Genomic DNA, 16,951 nt, shown 5'->3' on the forward strand with positions numbered 1-16,951 from the left:
CAACCCGAGGGACCCCACTCAGGTCACTGGCTTCTTAGAACTGCACTTCCCACCAGGATGTGGAAACAGGAGAGAGTGGTAAAGTGAGTGGACCCGAACCCCCAGGGGGCTCCAGTGATGGTCTTGGGGCCACCAATGGCCAGCCACATAGCCTTGGGCAAGTCACAGCCTCAGTTTCTCCATCTGTCTAATGAGCAGGTTGGACCAGCTTGGGTCATGGTGAAAACTGGACACAATGAACTTGAAGCTCTAAAAGTGTACATGCTCTGTCTATCTAAAATAGTATCTAAAGTAGATCAAAATCAGTAGTCTGCAGAGACACGTGGACACGTAGTGAATGGAGGCAGGCGGGGCAAATGCAGAATTCCACAGAGGATGGGAGGCTGGGCGCTGAGTCAGACGCTCACTCATCTCTACTTACTGGGTGCCCACTCGGTGCTGGGCACGTACTGTGTGCCAGGCCTGCCTAGTCCCTGGAGAGGATGGCGACAGATGAGAAGGACACAGTCTCCTCTCTCACGGATCTTTTTTCCTAGCGGCTAGAGGCCAACGGCACCCCACTCCAGTACTTTTGCCTAGAAAATCCCATGGATGGAGGAGCCTGGTGGGCTGCAGTCTATGGGGTTGCGAAGAGTCGGACACGAGTGAGCAACTTCACTTTCACTTTTCACTTTCATGCATTGGAGAAGGAAATGGCAACCCACTCCAGTGTTCTTGCCTGGAGAATCCCAGGGACAGCAGAGCCTGGTGGGCTGCTGTCTATGGGGTCGCAGAGTTGGACACGACTGAAGCGATTTCGCAGATTTAGCAGTAGCAGCAGAGGCCAACAATAAGACAAATACAGCAATGGAATAGTCTCAGTTTGTATCAAGGGCTGGGATGCAGTGGAAAGTGGGAGGGGACCCCTGAGTAGGGGACCCTTGAGCTGAAATGCAGACGATGAGAAGGGGGCAGCCAGGAGAAGACATAAGAAGGGGGCTACTGGAGGAGGAAACTGCTGGGCAGAGACGCTGATGGGGCTGGGAGGGTGGGTGGGGGGTGCTGGGTCCTGCATGGCTGACCAGGGCAGTGAGCGTGGACAATGGGACCAGCTGATGCAAGGCCTCTCCAGGCAGGGTGGGGGGCTAAGTTTAATCTGAGTGCAGCGGAAAAAATGGGTGGTTTTCAGCCAGCAGAGCAACATGGGTCTGGTCACGGCCTCTTCCAGCTGCTGGTCCTGGGCTGGGCTCTCCTTAACCTCTCTGCACCTCCATTTCCTCTTTTGTAAGTGGAGACTGATCCTCATCACTACTTCACAAGCCTTTAGCGGTCGTTCCCGGGAGGAACGTGTGGACAGCTGTGTAAGCTCATGCGTGTGCACAGGGCCTTCCACAGAATAAGGGCTCGATAAATGTCAGCGTGGCTGTTTATTTAAATGACTGAAAAACCTTTGACACTCCTCCCGTTGAGGGGTCTGCACCCCCTCTTGAATCTAGCTGTTTGGCAAGTACTCTGACCGATGCAGCAGAGGTCACAGTGCATGACCCCTGAGGCTGGGTCACCAGGGGCCCCGCAGCTTCTGTCCGGTTCCTGAGTACCGGAGCCCATCACCCACTTCCCCTCACAGCACTCCCCCTTGGAACCCAGCCGCCACGCTGGGAGGAAACCCAAGCTCCAAGGGGAGCCACAGGAGAGGACAGTCCAGCTGAGTCCAGTCTCTGGGTCACCTGAGCCGGCACGGACCAGCCTGCAGCCGCCTGGGTCACCCCCCATCACTGGCGTCGTCCCAGCCGAGGCCCCAGCTGAGGCCCTGGGCTTCGTAGAGCAGAAACAAGCCATCCCACTGAGCTCTGTCCAAAGTCTCAACCCCTAGGCCCCAAGAGGACCAGGGCGTGGGGTGGGTTGGCATGGCTTTCTGCACACACAGCCGGGGACTGTGGTTGTATCAGCTGCCCCACCCCCTCATCTCCGGGCCTCCCCGGCCCACTCCATCTTCCTGTGAGCACCCACAGGAGCTGCCTTTAATACTCATTTTGGCTTAATCATAAATGATCTAGATTTGTGGTTTGATAACTTGTTTTTAAACAGTACAATTCTTTGTTTCAAATGAAAGCTCGGGTAAATCCCAGTGGAGCTCAGGTGGGGAGGCCAAAGCAAGCTTCCCTGGTCCTATCTTGCTTCGCAGCCTTGGGACAGCAGAGGGACTGGGGGGCCCCAAGAACACAGGTCTCCCTGGTCTGGGCCCCTGGGACTGCTCACGTCTCTCCTGAAATAGCTGATGACAACGGCCAGAGTCATCGTGGTAGTGGCAGCTGTCCTGTCTGTCACTACTATTTCCTGCCCAGACTCTCTCTGGTTTGCAATCTGTCCCAGGTGTCCCAGGACACAGGCTGGCCCAGCCATCTACTCCTCCGGTTATTTGCCCACGAGGAGCCCACTCATGGGGTTTTCTAGAATTCAGGGAAGTGGTGTAGAGGGTGGGTTGAGTCTAGGCCTAAGCACGCAGAGGGGACTCAGTGGGGCCAAACAAAAGAAAGTTCTCAGGACACAGTAGGTGCTTAATGTGTGCTCAGTCACTCAGTTACGTTGAACAACTCTTCTGCGACCCCAAGGACTGTAGCCCACCAGGCTCCTCTGCCCGTAGAGTTCTCCAGGCAAGAATACTAGAGTGGGTTGCCATTTCCTCCTCCAGGGGATCTTCCCGACCCAGAGATCAAACCCTACTCTCCTGCACTGGCAGGCAGATTGCTAATCACTGAGCCCCCAGGGAAGCCCAGGTGCATAATGAAGATTCGGAAGTCACACGTTCCTTGGGAATCAGGACACCCCGGTTCCGGCCGGACTGTGCCTGCAGGTGCCCCACAGGGAATGACACCCCAGTGCCTGCTGATCCTGAAGCTGGTGGCCGCGGCCAGAGGTGCTGGTTCTACTGACCTTTGGGTGGTGCGGGCAGGGCCCTTCCCTGCCCAGCCCAGCTTCCTCCTCGGTCTGGGCAGGGGGGTCACGTGCTCTGACACCGGTGCGTGTCGGTGACCAGCCTTCATCCTGACTCTGGCCACAGCCAAGGTCATGGGCCTCTCGAGGGGATGGGGCCCTGGTCTGGATCCATACATGCCTGCAGGAAGGCCCAAGGTCAAGCAGGAAACGGCCTCCTGTGAGGCCTGGGCCAGCAGCCACTCTAGCCTCTCACAGGCCTGAAATCTAAAGAAAGGCGAGAAGCTCCTATAAGCAGAGACCCTCCCAGAAGTTCCTGGTTTCTAAGTCATGGCTCATCTGCTTATGGTTCTCTAAACCAGCGGTTCTCAACTGGGGAAATTTTGTCCCCAGGGGATGTTTGGTAATTTCTGGAAACACTTGTCACAACTGGGAAGTGGGGGTGCTTCTGGTATCCAGTAGAGGCCAGGGGTGACGCTGGATATCCTACAATGTACATGACAGCCCCTCCACAGCAAAGAATTCTCCAGCTCCAAATTTCAGTAGCATCAAGGTTAAGAAGTCCAAACCCAAGGATCTCAACCAAATCCTGTCCACAAAGAGACCTTTGTCCCCCCAGAGCTGCCCCATAGGCCACATAACAATAGCTCCGCCTGCCCTTAAGTCAGCACTGTCCTACCTTTTACAGAAACAGCTTCACTATGGATCTTGTTTTACATTCTCATCACCCATATCCATCTCTAGACAATATATTTTAATCCTTCCTTTTTGAAATACTTGTCTTTCCTTTTATTGACTGTTTTTTAGGATAATTGATTCTCTCCCTTTCATCTTCCACAGCTTACCAATCAGGGTTTTTGTTTACTATCACTATGAACACATGGATTTACACACATTGAAAGTTTTAATCGACTGCAATTACTGCCCTTTTCCAGGCTCACCCTGACCCATCTTTGTCCAGTAGACAGCCCTGCAGGCTGAATCCTTCCTACGGGACCCTAGTCTTTGGCAGGTTTTTCTCTTTCTGGTGTGTCAAGATGGTCCAGGCACATCTTGTGTATTTCCTACCCTAGCCCTGGAACCAATCATTTCTCCAAGAAGCCCTGGTTTATTTTTGTAGGAAATTGTATTTGAAGACCATACTGTGGATTCCCAGGATTCTAATTTCTGCTGGGTTACTTTTGTTTTTTTATTTTACGTTGTTTTTTTTTTTTTCCATAGACAGAATTAGGAAATATACCAATATTTCTTTAAATATAAAATGCCGGACTTCCCTGGCGGTCCAGTGGTTAACAATCTGCCTTGCACGCACGGGACAAACTGATACTTCAGTGAAAAACTGAGGCCTCCAGCATTTTGACTTAAAGTCATTTACATTACACCCCTTATCACTTGTCTTCTACATTCAGAATTCTGGCTCTTCAGTTCAGTTCAGTTCAGTTCAGTCACTCAGTCGTGTCCGACTCTCTGCGACCCCATGAATCGCAGCACACCGGGCCTCCCTGTCATCATCAACTCCTGGAGCTGATGTCCATCGATGTCCAACTCATGTCCATCGAGTCAGTGATGCCATCCAGCCATCTCATCCTCTGTCGTCCCCTTCTCCTCCTGCCCCCAATCCCTCCCAGCATCAGAGTCTTTTCCAGTGAGTTAACTCTTGGCATGACGTGGCCAAAGTACTGGAGTTTCAGCTTTAGCATCAGTCCTTCCAAAGAACACCCAGGGCTGATCTCCTTCAGAATGGACTGGTTGGATCTCCTTGCAGGCCAAGGGACTCTCAAGAGTCTTCTCCAACACCACAGTTCAAAAGCATCAATTCTTCGGCACTCAGCTTTCTTCACAGTCCAACTCTCACATCCATACATGATCACTGGAAAAACCATAGCCTTGACTAGACGGACCTTTGTTGGCAAAGTAATGTCTCTGCTTTTGAATATGCTGTCTAGGTTGGTCATAACTTTCCTTCCAAGGAGTAAGCGTCTTTTAATTTCATGGCTGCAGTCACCATCTGCAGTGATTTTGGAGCCCCCAAAAATAAAGTCTGACACTGTTTCCACTGTTTCCCCATCTAATTCCCATGAAGTGATGGGACCGGATGCCATGATCTTCGTTTTCTGAATGTTGAGCTTTAAGCCAACTTTTTCACTCTCCTCTTTCACTTTCATCAAGAGGCTTTTTAGTTTCTCTTCACTTTCTGCCATAAGGGTGGTGTCATCTGCATATCTGAGGTTATTGATATTTCTCCCGGCAATCTTGATTCCAGCTTGTGCTTCTTCCAGCCCAGCGTTTCTCATGATGTACTCTGCATAGAAGTTAAATAAGCAGGGTGACAATATACAGCCTTGACGTACTCCTTTTCCTATTTGGAACCAGTCTGTTGTTCCATGTCCAGTTCTAACTGTTGCTTCCTGACCTGCATACAGGTTTCTCAAGAGGCAGGTCAGGTGTAAATACAAATATAAAATCAAATATATAAATATACGCTATGTCACAGTTATTTATCTGTTCTATCCCCCACCCACACGCTCAACAGTCTTGGATGATGATACTAATATCACCAGCACAAATACGGTTGCTGAAACAATGACATTTCCCCGTGTTCTCCCTTTTCTGCTCCCTCCCTCCACGCCTCCTGCCTCTCCTGGGTCGAGGCGGTCAGGTGCTGCTCTCTGTTCACCCAGCCTTGGTCTACATCCGCTGCCCGAAACTCAGCCTCTGATAGAACCCTCAGGACCCTGAGACTGTGGTTCTAACTGAAGGAAAGTTACACGGCTCAAAATAGCCTGGAGCTAAAACTCCCTTCCGGGTCCTCCCCACCATTCTATGCAAAACAAAGAACTCTCTCACCCAAAGAAAAAAATGGACATTAAGTTTGATTACGCCCAGCTCCCAGTTGGTCCCAGCCTCTGCAGATCTCCAGAGTTCCTTGCCCCAGCCGTTTAAGAGATAACTACTCCGAACAACCTTAGAGAAGAACAGGCCCCCAGTAGATTTCCACATACATGCCGATATATACTTACTCTTTTCTTGGGTTAGTGCAGCAGCTCACTAATCTGACTGCTGCCCCTTCTCGCCTCATTAAAGGTGAACTGTTCCTGTAAAGTGCCGGTCTTGTTCTTTTTCTGAACCTCGCCTTCTCTAGCTCCCTTACCCTACAATAATATTTCCTAATTTCTTACAGGTTGCCCATTGCCTGTGACTCTTATGCTTGAAAGTCTGTTTTGCCAGCTATACAGTATTCAGCTCATGTGTTCCTTCTCGAGTGTTCAGTGTGTTTCTCTACATGTTCTGGCAGAAAGCATTGCTATGGCAAAGTCTGAGGACAATTGAATTTTCATTTGTTCATAAGTCCCTTGCTCTCTGGACCTAGATTCCAGAAGGATTCTTCTTCTTTACAGCTTGACAATTTTCCTAGGGCATAGCTTGGTGTTGGTTACTCTGGCTGGAGATTCTCAAATACGTGGTAAGCTCTTTAAACACGTAGTTCCGAACCTTCCTAGTTCAGGAAGGTTTTCTGGAATTACGGTGGGAGTGTCTGTCTGTCCCTTTCCACGACTGTCTTCCCTGGGGACTTCTAATATTCAAGTGTTTGATCTTCTTTGCCAAACTTCAGTAGACAAGGGGTTAGCTTTCTCTCAAACACTTCTCGTCTGTATCTTTGTATCTCTCTCACTTAAAAAATGTTTCTCCCATTCACTTTTTAAATTTCTCTTAAGACTTTATCTACTGTGTTCTTTCTAGTGTTGTCTTTATTTCTGAAATTCTTTTTCCTTTGTTTTAAGTCTCCCCTGAATTCTCTTTGTGTCTTGGTTTTTCCCATTTCTGATTTATATTGTTCTTTCCTGCCTTTTATTATTTCCTCAACATCTTTTAGCTCATTTTGGATAGATGGCTACTTTTTTGCTTTCCTCATGTTACATGGCAGAGAAGGCAATGGCACCCCACTCCAGTACTTTTGCCTGGAAAATCCCATGGACAGAGGAGCCTGGTAGGCTGCAGTCCATGGGGTCGCTAGAGTCGGACATGACTGAGCAACTTCACTTTCACTTTTCACTTTCATGCATTGGAGAAGGAAATGGCAACCCACTCCAGTGTTCTTGCCTGGAGAATCCTGGGGACGGGGGAGCCTGGTGGGCTGCCGTCTATGGAGTCGCACAGAGTCGGACACGACTGAGGCGACTTAGCAGCAGCAGCATGTTACACAGAGTATTTTCAGATTCTGCAAACCTAGTACAATTTTTATCTATTGTGTTTTCCTGGAATTCTAAGAAGGATTATTTACTAGGGATATTGCTACTGCTAAGTCACTTCAGTCGTGTCCGACTAGGGATATTATCCTGTCCTTAATTGTCTTTTTTAAAAATAACTCTAGAGACTTCCTGGAAGTACAGGTTTGATCCCTGGATGGGAAACTAAGATCCCACACCTCGAGGCCAAAAAATAATAATAATTTTTAAAAAGTGTTAAACCCTGTGTGGGATTTATCTCAGTGCTTTCGTCTTGCTTATACTTGTGTGATCTTAGTTGTTTGTTAAGCTTTTAAGCTATTTGGCCCAGGATAGCTCCCTCTCCAGCCTGGAGTCTTCAAGACGTGTCACATGGCATCTGGAAATGTGGCCCCCCACTCTCTGAGATTGCTGAGCTTTGCTCCCCTCCCTCTCCTTTGCTTGTTCCTTCTCCTTCTTGTCTCTGGTCCCTGTCCTGCTCAATTTGACTTTGTTTCAGCAGCTTCCTGTCAGTGTGGACCCCGACCTGGAGGGCGCCCCGGCAGTTCTGAGGGTTCGAGGGGGCCCAGCCCCCATACCTCCCTGCAGTCCTTTCCACCTGCCTTCAGACGGGTGAGGCCCCTTGTGGTTCAAGCGCCTGTCCTCAGATGGCTCCCTATGCTGCAGGTGACCATGGGCATGGCAGGGGGTCGTTTGGGGCTCACCTGCTCTCAGGCCCTTCAGCTGCCCACTCATGTCCTCCTTCCTCCCACTTGGATATAGAGACCTGACATGCAGATCTGGTCTCCTTTGGAAAAACCTGGTCAACTCACCTCCCAGGCTGCCCCAGGCTGGGGTGGGTGGTGAAACTGCAGATAGGTAAACTGAGATCAGAGGGGCCAGAGCCCCCTTTCCTGGGTAGAACCTGAAAACCCTAGAATTATTCCCACCTACTTGTAATCTGGGCCTTAGAAAGCATCACTACGAACAAAGCTAGTGGAGGTGATGGAATTCCAATTGAGCTATTTCAAATCCTGAAAGATGATGCTGTGAAAGTGCTGCACTCAATATACCAGCAAATTTGGAAAACTCAGCAGTGCCCACAGGACTGGAAAAGGTCAGTTTTCATTCCAATCCCAAAGAAAGGCAATGCCAAAGAATGCTCAAACTACCGCACAATTGCACTCATCTCACACGCTAGTAAAGTAATGCTCAAAATTCTCCAAGCCAGGCTTCGGCAATACGTGAACCGTGAACTTCCTGATGTTCAAGCTGGTTTTAGAAAAGGCAGAGGAACCAGAGATCAAATTGCCAACATCTGCTGGATCATGGAAAAAGCAAGAAAGTTCCAGAAAAACATCTATTTCTGCTTTATTGACTATGCCAAAGCCTTTGACTGTGTGTATCACAATAAACTGTGGGAAATTCTGAAAGAGATAGGAATACCAGACCACCTGACCTGCCTCTTGAGAAATCTGTATGCAGGTCAGGAAGCAACAGTTAGAACTGGACATGGAACAACAGACTGGTTCCAAATAGGAAAAGGAGTACGTCAAGGCTGTATATTGTCACCCTGCTTATTTAACTTACATGCAGAGTACATCATGAGAAACGCTGGGCTGGAAGAAGCACAAGCTGGAATCAAGATTGCCGGGAGAAATATCAGTAACCTCAGATATGCAGATGACACCACCCTTATGGCAGAAAGTGAAGAGGAACTAAAAAGCCTCTGATGAAAGTGAAAGAGGAGAGTGGAAAAGTTGGCTTAAAGCTCAACATTCAGAAAACAAAGATCATGGCATCCGGTCCCATCATTTCATGGGAATTAGATGGGGAAACAGTGTCAGACTTTATTTTTGGGGGCTCCAAAATCACTGCAGATGGTGACTGCAGCCATGAAATTAAAAGACGCTTACTCCTTGGAAGGAAAGTTATGACCAACCTAGATAGCATATTCAAAAGCAGAGACATTACTTTGCCAACAAAGGTCCGTCTAGTCAAGGCTATGGTTTTTCCAGTGATCACGTATGGATGTGAGAGTTGGACTGTGAAGAAAGCTGAGTGCCGAAGAATTGATGCTTTTGAACTGTGGTGTTGGAGAAGACTCTTGAGAGTCCCTTGGACTGCAAGGAGATCCAACCAGTCCATTCTGAAGGAGATCAGCCCTGGGATTTCTTTGGAGGGAATGATGCTGAAGCTGAAACTCCAGTACTTTGGCCACCTCATGTGAAGAGTTGACTCATTGGAAAAGACTCTGATGCTGGAGGGATTGGGGGCAGGAGGAGAAGGGGACGACAGAGGATGAGATGGCTGGATGGCATCACTGACTCGATGGACGTGAGTCTCAGTGAACTCCGGGAGTTGGTGATGGACAGGGAGGCCTGGCGTGCTGCTGCAATTCATGGGGTCACGAAGAGTCGGACATGACTGAGCGACTGAACCGAACTGAACTGAACTTGTAATCTGGGGCTCAGGAGGAATTCTTTGGCCAAGTCTGTTTGTAAACACTATTCTTTTGGGGGTTTTCTAGCTAATTATTTGTCCAGTTCAGATGCCTCTGCCATTTATACCCCCTGATCGCCCTGCAGGGATGATCAACCAGGTGCCAGGCTCAGAGAGTGGAGCAACTTGCCAAGGACCCTCAGTTGGCGTGAGGCCAGGAGGACTCTGCCTCCAGAGATGACATCGTGGGCTGTGAAAGCGCCTGCAGCACGTCTAACACCGAGTGGGCCAAGAGGCTCCCCTCACTTACTGAGCTCCTACTGTGCGCCTGGCACTGGGCCAGGATGGAGGTGGGGGAGGCGCCTGATTCTCCCAGTAACTCAGACTGTACTGCCCCTCCCTACTGAATCTGCACTCAGACCCCTCATCCACCTGCCACTGCCCAAGTTAGGCTCTGTGCCCTCTCTCCCTGGACCATCAAAGCACCCCCCCATTCAATATCCATGCAGGCTTCCCACCCCCAATAAGAACAGGACTGGCCCCTCAGAGAGGGGATCGGGCCCCTCAGGAGCAGTGCCTGGGCTGTCCCTTGTCACCCCCGTCTCTCTGGCCACATCTGAGTCGGTGCTATAAATGGGCTGATATTCTTGAGATATTAACCACCGCGGGTTTCCCCAGACTTCCTGCACCCACGAGCCTTCCCGGATCTGCTACAGCTGGGGTGAGTGTTCAAGGTTCCCAGCCTGGGGAAGGGATGACAGAGCCACTCACAGGGAGATGAAGAGCTGAAGCAGGGCCGCTTCTCACCTCCAGGCTCAGCAGGGCCCCATAGATGAGGCGTGTGTGCGCCAGGCTCCACACCCGCCCCCTGGGATGCTCAGGCAGAGGCAGGGCCAGCTCGCCCTGCCCTGCCCCCAGCCAAGTCCCTGGTGACAGCACTGCAGAAAACCCGGAGGAAACTAAGGGCAGAGGGGAAGCTGGGCCTTCACTCCAGGCCTGAGTCACGTCTGTATCTGGGCGCTTCCCGGGCAGCCCAGGTGGTAAAGAATCCATCTGACAAAGCAGGAGACCCAGGTTCCATTCCTGTGTCAGGAAGATCCCCTGGAGGAAGAGATGGCAGCCCACTCCAGTGTTCTTGCCTGGAGAATCCCATGGTCGGAGGAGCCTGGTGGGCTACAGTCCATGGGGTTGCAAAGAGTCACGACTCAGTCACACGACTGAGCGACTGAACAACATCACCATGACAGAGCACAGGTCCCCAGGGCCAGGAGCGGCATAGCAGGGGCAACCCCACAGGGGTTCCGAGGTCCAGCCCCGAGTGCACGGCCAGAGGTGTGCACCTGTGCCCAGAGGTGACCAGAACAGGGCCATCTCCGCATTTGTCAGCCAGGACAGGTGTGATCCAGACAGGTGAGACGTCTGGGCAGACCCCATGGCCTGCCCCTGGGGCAGAGTCTAGGACACAGCAGTGGCCCCAGAGGGACTAAGACAAGCACCAAAGTCAGGAACCACCCACGTGGCGTCCAGCCCCAGAGCTTTCCCCAGAAATATCTGCAGAACTGGAAACCCCACTAACGACCACGGAGGATGGGCTGCCTCTGTCCGACATATCGGGGAGCCTGGCGACTTGCCAGGATCACCCAGCAAGAAAATGGGGGCGCTGGGGTCTGACCTGGGGATTCTCTGATCCAGGAGCCCAGCTTCCGCCACGTGTCCACTGAGCACCGCCCCCCGGCCCAGCCTGCCTCCTGGCTGGTCCAGATGTGGCCTCATGGTCTGGGCAGGCCACAGGGGCACTGGGGTCAGACCAAGGTGTCTGATGCCACTTGGGAAGGGAGCCGGGTGGAACTGAGGTTGCGGGCTGCAGGGCTCAGCTTCCAGAGTTTTGAGGAGAGACCCTCCCCAAAACTGGAACAGGAAGAGACTCTCAAACCAGTTCCCCAGGGTCTGGCCTGACCCAGTTGTTGGCACTCCTGACCTGAGCCAGGCTGAGCCAGGTTTGACTTCCTGCTAGATGGGAGAGGCCCTAGGGCTACCTGGGCCCCTCACACTCTAAATTCAAGCCCAAGAAGCTTCCAGGGGTGGCTCATTCATTCCACAAATTCTGTGTGTGCATCAGCTGTGAGGGGGCCTTCCCAGGGTGAGGGTGCGGTGGAGAGCAGACTGAGGAGGGTCCCGCCCTGGTTGGGGAGACGGATGACCAGAGAGACTCGGCATTAACGCTCACAGTTGGGAGGATGTTTATACTAAGTCTTGTGACTGTCACAGCACAGTAAGGCGGTGCATTCCTATCCCCTCTCAGCAGCTGGTAGATGAGGCCCCCAAGTGTGGGAGTTCCTGGTTCACATAGCACCAGTACAGCTGGTACACGGCTCTTACGGCCTGCCTGCTGTGTCCCCTAAAGTGAACGTCATTCAGGCAGGTCTACTCTTTGGACCCCATGGGCTATACAGTCCATGGAATTTTCCAGAACACTGGAGTGGGTAGCCATTCCCTTCTCCAGGGGATATTCCCAACCCAGGGATAGAACCCAGGTCTCCCACATTGCAGGCAGATTCTTTACCAGTTGAGTCACCTGGGAAGCCCCTAAAGTCTGTGCCAAAAGTTTTGTGTCCCTTAAGTTCTGTGCCAAAACCCTAAGCCCCATGGAATGGAATGAGGACCTGGGACTTTGGGGAGGTCATAGGTCAGGAAGGCGGGGCCTCCACCAAAGAGGAGGAGGAGCTAGCCTGTCTGCACACCTAGAAGGGGCTCACCAAACCCGGCCATGAGGGCAGCCTGGCTGTGGGCTGCTTGTACCCAGGACCGGGCAAAATAAACATTGTTGCTTAAGCCGCCAAGTCTGTGGCATTCTGTTACAGCAGCAGTGGCGGAGCCAGCCTATGGTCCCGGGAGGTGTGAACCAGAGTTTGTGAAAAATACGTAAAATAACAATGTGTTAGATGGTGACACATGCAGAGCAGAAAAGTAAAGCAGCAGAGAGGAGTCTGTCTGTGTGTGCACATGTAAGTGTGTACATATTTGTATCTGTGTGTACGTGTATGTGTGTCTGTGTGTACACATATGCCTGCTTGTATGTGCGTGTGTGTATACATATGTGTCTGCCTGTGTATGTGCCCGTATGTACATCTGTGTGTATCTGGCAGTGTGTGTGCATGTGTGTCTGTGTGTGTGCATTTATATCTTGTGTATGTGTATACATATGTGGCTGCCTGTGTGCACATGTGTGTGTGTGTGTGCACATGCGTGTTCACAGACCTGTTGGCCAGTTTGGTTGAGGGATTTAGGAACTTGATCTCGGGGCTGGCACTGGCCCTCTGGGGACGCTCCCTCGTGACCCTGCTCATGCCTGGGGTCTCCCCCAGACCCTGGGGGCAGACTCTGCACCTTATTCATTTCTGGGCTCTTACATGCCTGGCGAGGGCACCTCACAAGCTCTCCATCAGCCTCATGCTGGAGGGGTTGCCCCCTCCCCGACAGTGGGGACTGGTGCAAACGAGCATCCGTAGGGCACCTGCCACTCGGGGACGTTGTGTTTGGGGCCTTGGGGGCATCTCATTCAATCACCCTGAGAACCCGGGGAACCTCACCCAGCGGCCTGCCAGATGGGGAAGTGGGGTAACGTGACCGAGGTTGCAGAGAGCAGGCTTCCGCTCAACAGCCACCCCTCCCAGACCTGGGCATGCGGACCTGGCAGCCGGCCACCTTCTTGTGCTGTGGCACAAGAGCCAGGGCTGCAGGGAGCCCACTCCTTCATTCATTCACTCATTCATTCTCCCGAGGGGCGCACCCTGAGCCCAGAGGGAGCAGACAGTGTCTCTGGGACACAATCGGACCCCAGGCCAGCTTCTGCATCTGTGACTGGGGGCCCAGAATGCCCCCTGGGAAAGCTGGCCTGGGGTTGGGGCTGCACTGGGTCCTCCCCTTCCCCTGGCGCAATCATAACCACATAGCCCCCAGCTGGCGCTTTCACAGCCTGGGGGAAGGCCTTGACCCCTCCCTCCTGTCCTGGGTCTGCAGGGGAGCCTTGGACCACCCCTCACCCTCCCTGCAGGCCTGGGTGGGGGGCTGGCAGCCCACTGCCTCTGAAGAGGAGATGCCCGACAGCAGAAGCAGGTGCCCTCGGATGGGCAAAGTTGGGAGGGTCTCAGAATGGGGAACCACAGCCCAGAGGAGGCCAGTATGTCACCCACACACCCCAGACTCACCCTGACAGCTGGGCTTCGCTCCGGGGCAGATGGGACTGTGCCTTGGTGCACTGGGCCAGGAGATCTGCCATGTGGTAGCACCTCCTGCCCCCTGTCTAAATGACACCCACCAGGGAGGTTCCTGGGGGCCTTCTGCTTTGAGATACCCCTGGCAAGGCAGCCATAGGCTTCCTAGGTGGCCTAACAGTAAAGAATCCACATGCCAATGCAGGAGATGCAGGAGACGCAGGTTCGGTCCCTGGGTCAGGAAGATCCCCTGGAGGAGGAAATGGCAACCCACTCCAGAATTCTTGCCTGGGAAATCCCACGGACAGAGGAGAGTCAGACACGACCGGGCGACTGAGCACGCACACACAGGCGGCACGCCATGACGTATTGTCGGATGAGGTGACGTCATACCAGAGCCCCTCTCTATATATGAATGTTTGTTTTTTCTGTTGCCATCCCCTCCAGATTTGACAATGCCCAGCACATAGTAGGTCCTCAATAAATGTGGATAAACTCTGAATGGATAAATAAATGAACAAAGGATTTTTACCACTGGGTGGCAGTGGGATTATAAGCGATTTTTTTTTTTTTGCTTTAAAGTATTTTTTGCAAAAATTATATAGAATTTCTAACGTGAGAAAAAATGCAGTTATTGCAAAACCTGCACAGCTGGTGTGGCCACAGGGAAATGAAGGGGCTTTTGGCTGAAAGCAGTCCTGCAACCTAGGGCCACAATGACTAATGTGACCTCCACACGTGGCTTGGATGTGGACAGAGCCCAGAAAGGACCAAGCAGTGGGGAGCTGGGGTGGGGCTTCTCCTTTCTCGTCTCTCTCTCTCATTTCCTCTCTGGTTATCACATCGCTGGGCAATCAGTGCAACTCAGGAAGGAAAGCAGGATGGTGGTGCAGCTGGTCACAGTGGTGTTGGGCTATGGGGTACGAGAGATGCAGGGGTCCAGGCAGCTCATTTTACCTCCAGGAGCTTCCTCAGTTTTTCCACCTGTAGAATGGGGTGAAGGCATGGACCTCTGGCTTTTATGAGGAGTGCTGGCTCCCCTCCTGCGCTTAGTACTCACCATGTCCTCAGAGCGGCCCCGTTTCCTTCCCTTTTTCCTGCCCCGCTGCTCACAGGGTTAAGCAAGACTTTGCTGGTTCTTGTTTGCCGGCTGCAAGATCAAACCCTGTAGCAGCTGGCACCTAAAATAGGCCGTTGCTGAAGCTGGCCCTATGAGCAGAGGAGAGGAGCATCCCAAGGAGCGAGGGTCTTCGGCCAGGAACGGGGCTCATCCCTCAGCCTGGGGCCGAGTCTCAGCTCTGTCACTTAGCAGTGGGCACTGCACCCTCTGAAAGTGGCACAGCAGGGCCCGCCTCCCAGTGCTTTTGACAGGGCTCACTCTTCCGACGGGGGCCGCACCCAGAGGACCCTCTGTCCCCAGTCCTTCCCTGCCACGCAGAGCAGCAGCTCTGCCCCCAGCCTCTGCCTCTGGGGCCCTGCCCCCTTGTCCTCCACCCCTTTCCAGAAGGCCCTGAGCCGGCCCGGAGCAAAGCTGGGGCTGTGCTCTTCTCTCAAAGCTGAAATCAAAGGCTTGAATCGTGGGAGCATCTATGTTACTTGGAGAGTCAGGGCCCATCTCCATGTTAAACTGCTCTGAGCCTTTTCTGTGCCAAATATCCTACAGCGTGACTCTGCTGTGATATCATTGTAGGTAAGCCTCACCTTACAGAGGAGACCAGGTTTATCGCACAGTCAGCACAGAGTCTGGCTCCTAATAGACTTTGAAAAACATTTGTTGAATTGGTAGATGGATGAATGATGGATGATGGATGGACAGAAATGTGGATGAACGGATAGATGAGTGGATGAAAGGTGAGTGGATGAGTGGCCAGATGGGTGGTGAATAGCTCGGGGGATGGAGGAGTGGGTAGTCAGGTGGATGGGTGGGTGATGAATGGATAGGCAGATAGGTAAGTGGGTAGATGGGTGGACGGGTGGGTGAACAGGTGGGCGGAGAGAAGGTGGATGGGCGGATGATGGATGAGTCGGTAGATGGATGGGTAGGGATAGGTGACTTGGTGGATGGAGGGGTAGATGGGTGGACGGCTGAGAGTTGCCTCTATGAGCTTGTCAGTGGCAGAGCTGGCAAGGGTCTGACTTCAAGGGCAGACCCTTCCTACTCGTCTGGAGTCTGTCACTGAATCTACGTCAGCAACTCGCACACGTTTACCCCTCCACTGAGTCCCAGCACCCTCTGTATAAGGATATGTTTAGTTTCTCCTTCTGGACGTTTCGGGACAGGACCAGTTTCATGGATGTGCAATGCGCCCAGTCACACTGGGTCCACCCCCACAGCTCGTCTGCTGTCACCATCATGAAATCATTGATAATTTTTCCTTTAAGCTCATGTTTCACGAGTGAAGTGTGGCGGGACGGTGGAAGGGGCACAGGAGCAGGGGAAGCCCAGGCAGGACACGTATTTCTGGTGCCCTGCGTGCACACGGCGTCTGAGCACAGAGCTCTGGTGGACGCACCCTCTGCCCATCCACCCACTCGTCTCCAGCATCCGTCCATCCTCGCACCCTCCTGACCACCGTCCACCCGTCCACCTATGAGCAGAACGAGCGCCTGCCAACTGAAACGGTGAGTGAGTTCTATGCACTGCTCTCCTGGTGAAAACGAAATACATCTGCACACACAAACAAATACAAACGGTGTAATTTTGATGAGCCCACGTACAAGCTAAACACTTCACAACACAGTGTGCATAGCACAACACAGTGTGCATAGCGCAACACAGACGAACAGCAAAAAACGCGAAACTTTGTTTTACTAGTATTATTAATTTTATTGGTGTTTATTCAAAATGCCAATGATGTCAGTTTTTAACTTTTCTTTACTTAGAACAGCACTAAATAGCAAATTTAAAACATCCCGACAAGTCAGGAGGAATAAAAGGGAATGGATGAGGCCCCCCAGAGGGCGGGGACCCTGGGTTTGGCCCTCCTGGGGCGCGGGCGGACCCGGCCCCCATCTTGCCCAGGACAGCAGGTGAGGGTCCAGTTGGAAGGGCTTGAGGAGGGCCAGCTCTTGGACTCGCACCTTGTACCGAGACCTGCCGCCCCAAGACCGGCCCGCACAAGGGAAGGGACCAACTGCTCTCTCCAGCTCTGGGAAGCCCGGCCCCGCCTCCCCGCC

The sequence above is a fragment of the Bos javanicus genome, chromosome 14 (genome assembly GCF_032452875.1).
Source record: "Bos javanicus breed banteng chromosome 14, ARS-OSU_banteng_1.0, whole genome shotgun sequence".
NCBI lineage: Eukaryota > Metazoa > Chordata > Mammalia > Artiodactyla > Bovidae > Bos > Bos javanicus.